This window comes from Grus americana, chromosome 3 (genome assembly GCF_028858705.1).
Source record: "Grus americana isolate bGruAme1 chromosome 3, bGruAme1.mat, whole genome shotgun sequence".
Taxonomy (NCBI): Eukaryota; Metazoa; Chordata; class Aves; order Gruiformes; family Gruidae; genus Grus; species Grus americana.
Window position 1 is genome coordinate 39,862,973 of NC_072854.1, and position 10,041 is coordinate 39,873,013.

Genomic DNA, 10,041 nt, shown 5'->3' on the forward strand with positions numbered 1-10,041 from the left:
AAAAAATAGTTTGCACCTCTGTGGTACAAAGAAAGGTTTGGAAGAGGAGAGATGACAGAGCCACAGCCTCTCTGGTGTAAAGACGGGGTAGAAGCAGTGGAAGACTGACCAGGAAAAGCTGTGGTACTCTAGGAAATCAGTGTTCCTGCCAAGACTGTATTTTTTGCTATGAAGCCTAGCTATGAATTTTAGTTCCCTCTTTAATTTTTGTAAGTCTGCCTTGGGAATCCACTGTTCCAGCCACCTGCTGAGAGTGTGATCGGACGTTTGGACTCGATGATCTTAAACGTCCTTTCCAACCCAAAAGATTCCATGACTGGTGGTGTGGTCTGGTCTCATTTGCACAAAGGTGTTTGCTTAGCTGCATTTCTCAGGCTGTACTGCCTGGGGTACGCGTCACAGTGTTTCTAGCAGTGGGCTCAGGACTCCTTGCTCTGCTGCAATTTAGTTCCATTTGAGTTACGATGACTCCAGGATACCTTTGCTTCTGGAGAGGATTTTGCCATGGCTCAGGGAATAGATGCCTGAGGCTAAAAGGGGGGGATCTGAGAACAATTAAGTTAAAAGGTGATCTTCTTCAGTTATTATGTAGGGCACTTTGCAACAAAGAGAAGCATGCAGTTGATGGGGCTTCATCGTCCTATTGTAGTAAATGTGTATGTGGTGTTCGGTAATTAATTTTTTATATGTGTGCTTACATATATATATATGTATGCAGGGTGCTCTCCTCACAACAAGCTGGTGGTATCTTAAAACCCAGCTACACACAGCTTTTAGGAGTGTTTGGTTGCTAGTTTTCTGGAGAGAATCATGTTGGTCTCTGGGTCTTTGATATATGATAACTTGTAATTACCTCTCTGATATAGATTATGATGTCCAGAAAGAAGATGAAGAAGTTACAACAGTCCTGCACGTACAACCTTGTTCTCCCAGCCTTTGCACTATTCACGTCAAGGCTTGAGGGCAGGGAGAGGCTCTCAGGGAGCAATCTTCTGGTCTTCTTTTACACTGTCGGCTCAGAGGACTCCTTATCAGATACAGACCTCATCCAATCCTCTTCCCTGTAAGGCCCATTTTATGTTACCTGATGAGGTGGAAGTAGGTGCAGTGGCTTCCAGTCTTAAACTACTATCTACCATGCACAAGATTTTCTGCCCAGCCCACTGAAATGAGGTTTTAAAATAACAAAAGCAGAACACCACACTTTTTTTCCTGGAAGAAAACAGTAACAATTTTACTTGACTCTTTATACTACAGTGTAATATGAAACAGAAGAAAAAGGAAACATCAAGGACAGAGTTTTAACTATAAGTATCAAAACAGTGACTGCAAACTGAATTTTAGAAACTACAAAGCATAGTTCAAATATATGATCATTTCTCGACAGAGATTATGTATACAACATACGCATTACATTTCAACACATTCCTCATTTAAGATTCCCAGCGTTATCTTTGCCCCTTAGCCACTCTCTAATCAATCAGCTCCAAAAGGAAAAAAACTTTTGTCATTACCTGCACTACATTCATGGCCACGGGGAGACCCAGAATCACATCAGCTAATGAGATATGTTGTTCCACGGTCATCAGCTCCTGCCCGTAGAGCCCTAACAACCAGTTCAACAGCCAGGAACTACAACTCCTTCCTGAGCTGATCCACAACGCAACCACCGGACTGATCCATAGCATAACCACCGGACTGATCCGTAACATCACCACCCTTTCTCTTCCCAAGCACTTCACAGAAATCTATTGTACCCATGGCACTAACAAAAAGCCAATGGGCTGATGCTACCCAAGGATGGGGAAACTGCAGAGTGCAGAAAGGCTAGTTCTTACAGTAAATAGCTTTAACTGTTTGCATCAGCTGCTTTATTATTGCAAGCACTCTGCTGTTTTTCAGTCTCCCTTCGCTCCCCACTGCCTGACAATGCATCCAGAGCAAGATTGTGTTTTTTCTTCTGCTTGGGATAGAAAATATTCACTAATACTAAGAAACTACAAAGGATCCTTATTAGGAATGCTGTCTTACTAGGAACATCTGTATCATCACCCCAGCAATGGTTAATGCCTCATGCCCAAGGAAAGGTAAAAAAAAATTAAAATAAACAAAACTTGTCACAAACAAGTACTTGATCTGACCAAAACAGAATAAAGAAAAACATTCTTTCTAGTGCCTACAGGGCCAACTTCTTGAAGCATGGGATTTGTTTATGCTTGTCATTATCTTTGCATTCATAGCTGCAAACATTACTAATGACCATGCAATTACCCATCTCTTAAACATTAAATTAAAGCGGTTTCAGACTCTTACCTCCAGCCCTGCACTCGGAGGCCCCGTCAGCTGGAGCTCCTTCCCTCCCGCTCCCAGGCAACTGCACCCTTATGTCTTTTCAAGAATACGTGGCTTAATGTTTTGCACTTTAATTTATTTGGTGACTTTTCAGAATTGCTTTGTTGTTGTATCTTCCTCTGGGAGTCTATTTGCATGAAAGGAACATTATGAACTGCTTAGTATAAAGACATAAAACAAGTGAAATGACAAACACATGTAAAAACATAGCTATTCCAAATCAAACTAACTCAAAAACTTGCAGGGGAAAAATTTAATTCTCCCTTCATGCCCTCATCTGGCCTTATCTTACTTGGCAAATTAATGAGTTAAGGAGTGAGAACAAGGAAGAACATCCTTTATCCCTGTCAGCTGAGGATGAGAGGTGATGGGCCTCTGCACTCACTTGAGTATCGCTATGGAGAAGATGAGTAGAAAAGGATGAGGCGGGACAAAATGGAAAGAAAAATTAAAAAAAGAGAGAGAAAAAGAGCATGGTGGCTCTTTCTCTTTAAACACTGGTTAGCTTAGCTGTGACCATGTGATAGAAGTTGCTGTGTTCAAATAGGCTAGCGGAGACTTACTATAATCATTTCTGAAAGGAGGAGAAACAGGGATAGGAGCTGTGGTCGGACTGGTGGTTTTATTTCTAGACTGATTCTTCTCCAGGCTCTCTCCATGCGGAGGTGTAGGAAGTGGCGATGCAGCCAGGAAACTCAAGCCTTGCTTTCTCTGAGCCTAACTATAGCTAGGCTTGGTCCAAAAGAAAATATCCTTATGAAATTTTCAAGAAAGGAAAACTGACTCAGCTGTAAGGAGACCTGACTCCAAACCCAGTGTCGGGGTAAAGGCAGTCTTAGCAGCCACTAGGCCATTGTTCAATCTCTATCAAGCAGCAGCTTGAGACAGCTTGAGCTGGATACTAAGATTTGAAGTGTTTTAAAATTATAACACCACAGAAAATTGAGACATGCCAAAATAATGCTGAAAGAGTGTTTTTAAAGAAACTTAAGTTGCCAAAGGGTTGGAGGAAAGGTTTCTCTTATGAAGTAAAAACTGGCTATACTAATAGGAAATGAAGTGTAAGGCTAAATGGGGCTTTTTACTTTCAAGGAAAAATGCTGGAACCAGCTTTATTCCATGTACTCATCAAAAACCTAGTGAAGGAAATCCACAGTGAAATTTCCAAATTTACAGATTGTACTAAACTCTTTCAGGCAGCCAAAGCTTATGCTGATGGTGAAGAAACCCAGGAAGACCACACAAAACTAAAAGGGCAAACAGATGTCAGATAAGCTTCAGAGTAGGTAAATGTAAGGTAAGGCATCTAGGGAAAAATAAGCCAAATCACACCCAGGTTATGCTGAATACGGAACTGACAGAGGGCATGTCAGAAAAAAAAGATCTTAGGAGTCATCGCTGACAATTCGCTAGTCATCAATAAAAGCCAAAACAGTATCATGAAAAAGAACAAGATAGAGGCCATCATTTTGCTGCTACATATAACCACACTTGAGTACAGTTCATGGTCTGCTCTCTGCATCTCAGGAAGGATGCAGTAGAGTTAAAGCAGGTACGGAGAAAACCAACCAAAATGATCAAGTAGCTGCCTGACAAGAGAGAACCTAAAAATGTTGGGCTCTTTGTGATGGAGAGGAAAACACTAAGAAGATGAACAGTTGAGTATTACAAAATAATTAAGACAATATGTAGGAGGTTAGTTTAAAATAGATTAAAGTATTTTTTATACTTCTCTAACTTATTGTGACAGGAGATTATGAAGGCAGATAATGTCAGCAGGTTGAAACGAGACTGGATAAATTCATGGAAAAGAAATCCATGAGTAGATACAAAAAGGGCAAGGCAGAGAGGTACCCTTTAATACCTCTAGTAAACAAATGTGGATGCTGGGGGTGGTACAAGGGGAACTGACTGCAAGAAGTGGCCAGACTCATGTGCTCCCATAAACAGCATCTGATATTGCCAGAGTCAGAAACAGGGTACTTGGGCTACAAGGATGATTGCTTTGACCAGAAAGACATTTCTTATGCTTTTAGAACAACCAAATCATGAAGAGAGACAGATTTTTTTTTTTAAAGTATCAAATAAATAAAAAACAAATTCCAAAAAAATTACACTGAGCTGAAATCCGCTCCCAAAGAAAATTTGCTGGCTTTTTTGTTTCCCTCAAACAAAAGAATACTGATTTCTCTCATACCTCAACACCCAGAATGGCTTGGCAGGACAGTAGCTGTTAGATTTACTGCTTACATGTGTGCATATAATGAGATGGCATCTTATTCCAACCTGACCGCCAGCCAAGTGCTGGCTTAACATATGCCAGAGACATGGGAAACTGCGGAGCAACAGGGAAACCCCTTAAATGGGGAAATCCTCCAGATACCAATGAAGTGATTAACTGTTACTTTTATTCCATCACCAAATGTGTTTACATGTTTCCTGACATCATCTTCAAATCTCTCTTTTTTCATGGCAATCCTCTTTGACACAGCCAAACGCCCTTCTCTATACTGCAAGAAGCTCCTGCTATATATGACTATACTTAGGTGTCTTCCAAGTTAGTAAGGATCTTTCACCCTACTGTAAAGGGGAGACATATAGCCTGTACTTATCCAGCACAAACCCTGGGATAACCTTCTTTTTCTCCATCACCACTATTTAAAGTCATTGTTTAGACAGGGTGACAGGGAGAGAAAAGAAAGGCTACTGCTCACTTGCAGCTTCTCAGGCTTGCTAAGAGGAAGAAGTCTGGTCTGAAATTTCAGTCCATTAAAATCCCTACAGCTCAAGAGCTTTATCTTTCTGCCGAGAAGACACCTGTCCTGCACTCACCAGCTGTGGACTGGAAATCACAATACCTCTGAATCATCGGAAGGATTTTTAGCCTGGCATCTTGCAGCAGTGAGGCACTCACGCTGTCTGTCTGTCCACACAGCTGTCTGACAGCCGCTCCTCAGCAACCATTTAACCCTTTGGTCGGTTTTGCTTATTTTCGGGTGACGGGTGATGACCTCAGCCCTTGAAAGGTCTTACCAGTTTTGCGAAAATCAACACCTGCTAATGGCAAAATATAAAAATTGGGGTCTGACTGAAGAGAAGTCAGTAGCAGCCCTAAGAAAACACGCCGGATGGACAAACAGTGGTGTGGCCCTGGTGCTGGCTGACAGCTCTGCAGCAGCTCAAGGGGGCACCCAATGGGGCTGCCCTGGGAGGAGGGAGAGGGGTTTGCTGAGAACATGGCAAAACCAATCTTCGGTGAGGCTGGGCACAGATCATCAGGAAATCAAGTTTCACTAGTGCCTCTGCTCACAGAATGAATTTGTTATTAGGACTATGGTAATGTAGGTTTATATAGGTCACTGTGACAGTAAAAACATATCATTTTTATCTTCAGCCTGCTTGATCTTCAGCATTTTTAATCTGCAGTATCAGCCTGACTGATTTATTACTACTTATAAACCACACTGACAAGGACTTCATTTTATCTCCATGCACAAATACCCTGTTCCTAAAATATAGAAGATGCATGTTGGCTATCTCTGTAAACAAGAGATTAGTCTCTCTTCTGATTTTGTAACATTTTCTCTCCATTTCCTCTCAAATATATATTACTGATCTAGCCTCTATCTCAGCCATTTTCTAATGTAAGAAAAATATATTGTACATTTTTTTTGTTGTTTTCCATTCCTACTGGAAATCTGGTATTTAATCCCTAAAGATATAAATCTGGATTGTCTTCCAGCATATATTCCCCTTCATATCCCATTTATTCTCTATTATGGTCAACTGTATTAGCTTCCTAACAACATGTAGCATTGTTTTTCCTAGCCCTGACCTACCACCACCACTCCTCTGACTACGACCTTGGATTTTACACTCACATTCAAACATAAACAATTAAAGTCTGACCTGATTCTAATAGCTACAGTGTCAAAAAAATGTATTTGGATAATATATGTTAAGGATGTAAAGGTCGGCTGCTGAATCCCATGGACTCAGGACCCAGGGATCCCTCCTTGCTGACTGCTGCAGCCCAGCCAGGGGCACGCAGGAACTCAGGAGGTCTCTCCATCCCAGTGGGATGGACCCAGCTCCTGTCCCTGTGTTCAGGTTTGGCCAGCAGTGAAGCTGAGCATGTGTCCCAGACAGGTACACACACATACTTACACACAGAGGGCACCAAGGCAGCTGGACACACAGACTACCCGACAGACCACTGCCTTTAGCTGCACTCGCATAAAAACCAACAACCCTGACTCAAATGTTAGTAAGGCCAGTTCTGTTCCTTCTCTCTGGCTGATCAGGATTGAAGACCTCTGTGAAAACACACGTGCTCTCACTTTCCAGATTCACAAGCACACTCGCATTTCCAGATCCTCAAATATCAGCCGAGCCTGTAAATCCCTCTAATATTCATGCCTGAGGTCCCTTACTGGGTAAGCAGGTCTCCTACTCTCCAGCCAGTCCAACTTGAAGTTTGCTAGCAAGCAGATGTGTGCACTACACACTTGTCTCACAAGTGTTCCCACAATCATGGATTCCTTGAGTATTACCACAGCTTCTCAGTTCACCCATGCCCAGACCCTGCATTCCCTTACCCAGCATGGGCTCGGCCCTCAAGTCCTTCCAGATGCAGGCTTCCTCCCGCTCACCAACTAGTCCCACTTAAAATTTTCTGTACAATTATATGTACATGTGCACACAGGATTACATTAACTGGGGGGACACACACACACACCACTCTTCGGTATTTACAGGTGCTGCTATTTAGACCTCTCCCACATAAACATACACCCTGGTTCCTCCAGTTGCTGACACCTAGACCTACAAGCCTTATGGCCCACGGTCCCTCCAGTTGGGAGCACCCACATCTCTCTTGCATATTGGTCTCTCTACTTGCTGGCACCAAGACCTATGGGTCCCTTCTCCAGCTGCTACCACTTAGGGCTTGCAGCACTCACACACAGGATAGAAAGTGAGATTAAGCTTGCTCCTCCCCAGTCCACCCTGATCCCCACCACCACCTTTCTCCACCTTTGGCCCTTCCTGTAAACATGCCATAATAAATATTGCACAGCCACCCGTGCCTCCCTCGCACATCCCACCGCACCGAGGGCATCCTTGCCCCGCCTTCCTCCCGGTTAGAGAGCTGAGGCTGCTCCCTCCGCTGCGGTGCCCAAGGGCCATCGCTAATGGCCCATCAATCAGTGACCGAAGAGCTCTGCTCTTACTTATTGTCTCCCTTACCGCCTGCTGTTAGGTTTGTGTATCTGCGTGTTTATTTTATCACTGTCATTGTTATGTGTTATTTCTTCTAAACTAGAGAGTTCGAGCCGGATAATTTAATGAGGCGGATGCTCCCGCAATCCACATAGCCTCACAATACACACGCTGCCAGCTCTTGATGCCTGAGGTGGCTTTACGGGGGAAAGAGACCCATGAGTTGAGAAGTTCATGACTAAATGGCTTTGTACATGCAAGAGGGAACAGCCGCTGAAAAACAGACCAGGCATCCTAGAACGACACAGAGCTACAGCATCCCATGTCTTCTTTAAAACACGGGTTTCACTCTAATCGGTTGCTGGGTTTCAATATTTCTATGGGTTTACAATGCAAAATACGGAAGTTGATTCAGAAGATGCAAACATGTCACCAACCTGCTGTTGTGGGCAGCACAGGCAGAGATAGACAAGCAAGTACTTGATACTGCCAAAAGAGCTCACTTGAGTAAGAGGTCATCCAAGAAGCTTGGCAAGATGAAAAGGCACATCTCCCCTGCAAGTGAACTTCAGAGAATGTGTTTCCCTGCTCTCCCTTTCAGTCCTGTCAATGTTATGAGAAAATGCAATACCATTCCCAAAAGTAATCATCTTGCAGCTCCAGATCACTCCTCTCTCCTTGCCCAGAAATCCCAGGCAGGACCTGGCTCCCCTGCAAAAGTATCCGCATCAATCATGTTTAATAAAATTGTACAACAACTTGGAATTGTGAGTCAGCTATAGCAGCTGCTTGGTGAGTATTTATGTTATGTCTTGAGTGATGATCCAGAATGAGACAGTAGACTTCTCATTGTGAAAACTTATACTGCTAATGTTATTAAATTCACCCTAAAGACCGCCCTACTGGACTACCTCCCCTTTGACCAAAAGTAATGTTGAAGTAAATGAGACATAGGTAAAACATTACGGAAAAACTTTCCAGAAGATTGAAATTTCCCAGGAATGGCACAGTGCAGCTGATTCTGCACTAGAACATGGGACTGGAACAGACCAGGGGTTCCCAGGGAGGGAGAGATTGAATCAGGGGGTTAATACATGGAGATCAGGCTAGTAAGCTTGACTGGACTATGCTGAATAATGGTTCTCTAAGAACCTCATCTCCCCTATTTATGAGAAGTCTTTTCTTCTCTGCAAAGCCCCATGACTGCATTCTTAGAAAATAACACTGAATTTGCAATCCAATAGACAGAAGGGTGAATGAATAGTGGATTTCAACTATCATTAGATCCTGCCGGACTTGGGCTGCTCAAGTGCCCCATTACAGCTTTAGCCCTGGAGGCGTGTCTAAACTGCTTCAGTCATTTGGCACTGCAGCAGACATCAGCCATGGCCATGCCCCAAGACAGACCAGCCACCCTCACAGCCTGACCCCAGGCAACCTTCCCTGTCCCCGTTAGAAGCTCTTACTGGTACCCTCACAGCACGTACTGCAGGGAAATCCCCCACAAATATATCTGACGCTTTTTGAGACAGCACATTTAAACCCTTGCAGCCAGCGACCATAGCAAAGCTGATGTTCTCACCGCAGATATTAGGGTGAAGACCAGGGTAATTTATTCTCCTCAGTTCCCATGAGCGGGCTCCAGACCTGCAAGCAGTTCCTCCAGAGACCCTGATCCAACCTACTACAAATGAACAAGTGCTACCTCTAAAATCCCAGTTTACGATATTAAGGTCATGTATTCTGAATACATATTCTGTGGTCCATTTCTCACCAAACATATTCCCTGCCTTTCCCATCTGTATATCTAGGTACATTGCATTTGGGAATCACCAAAGCCCTATACCATGCTGCTCAGGCATACCTTAAATAGCTAATACCGTTGCACCACTCCTCTATTCCATCACTGCTACACTAAGCTGTACTATTCTTTATAACATCTGATTCTGCATCCATTTATCTATATGGGAGGAGATTAGGTTCAAAGAAAAATAAAAGATGGCACATAAGGACAGAGCACTGCACATAGATGATACACTGTTAAACTTTCTGCCCACAAGGTAAAGAAAAAACGGACAAGAAACAGGAGAAACAAAATGTTGAGTCTTCAAAAACTTCTAATCACTAAATGAATAAGGGGAAATTATTGCTTCTTTTTCTGTCCACTTTCCCATCCCTCCCTTCCTCTTTCCCTCCCTTTCCCACCAAAAAAAAAAATAATCTAGAAATTAACTGCAGCAGAATCTTTTTTTTTGTTGTTTTAAGCTATTAAATCATCATTTTTCCTCAAGAAACATTGATGATTTAACTGACAGTTTATTTTAAAAATAGATCAAGCCTTTGGTTGTCATGCAAGTGCTGTATTTTATCCCTAATGGAAATAATTAAGCTTACTTAAATGCATGAAGAAACAAAGAGGAAAAAAAACCAGCTATCCATCTTATTCAAAAGTCTACCCAGTGTCTTGAC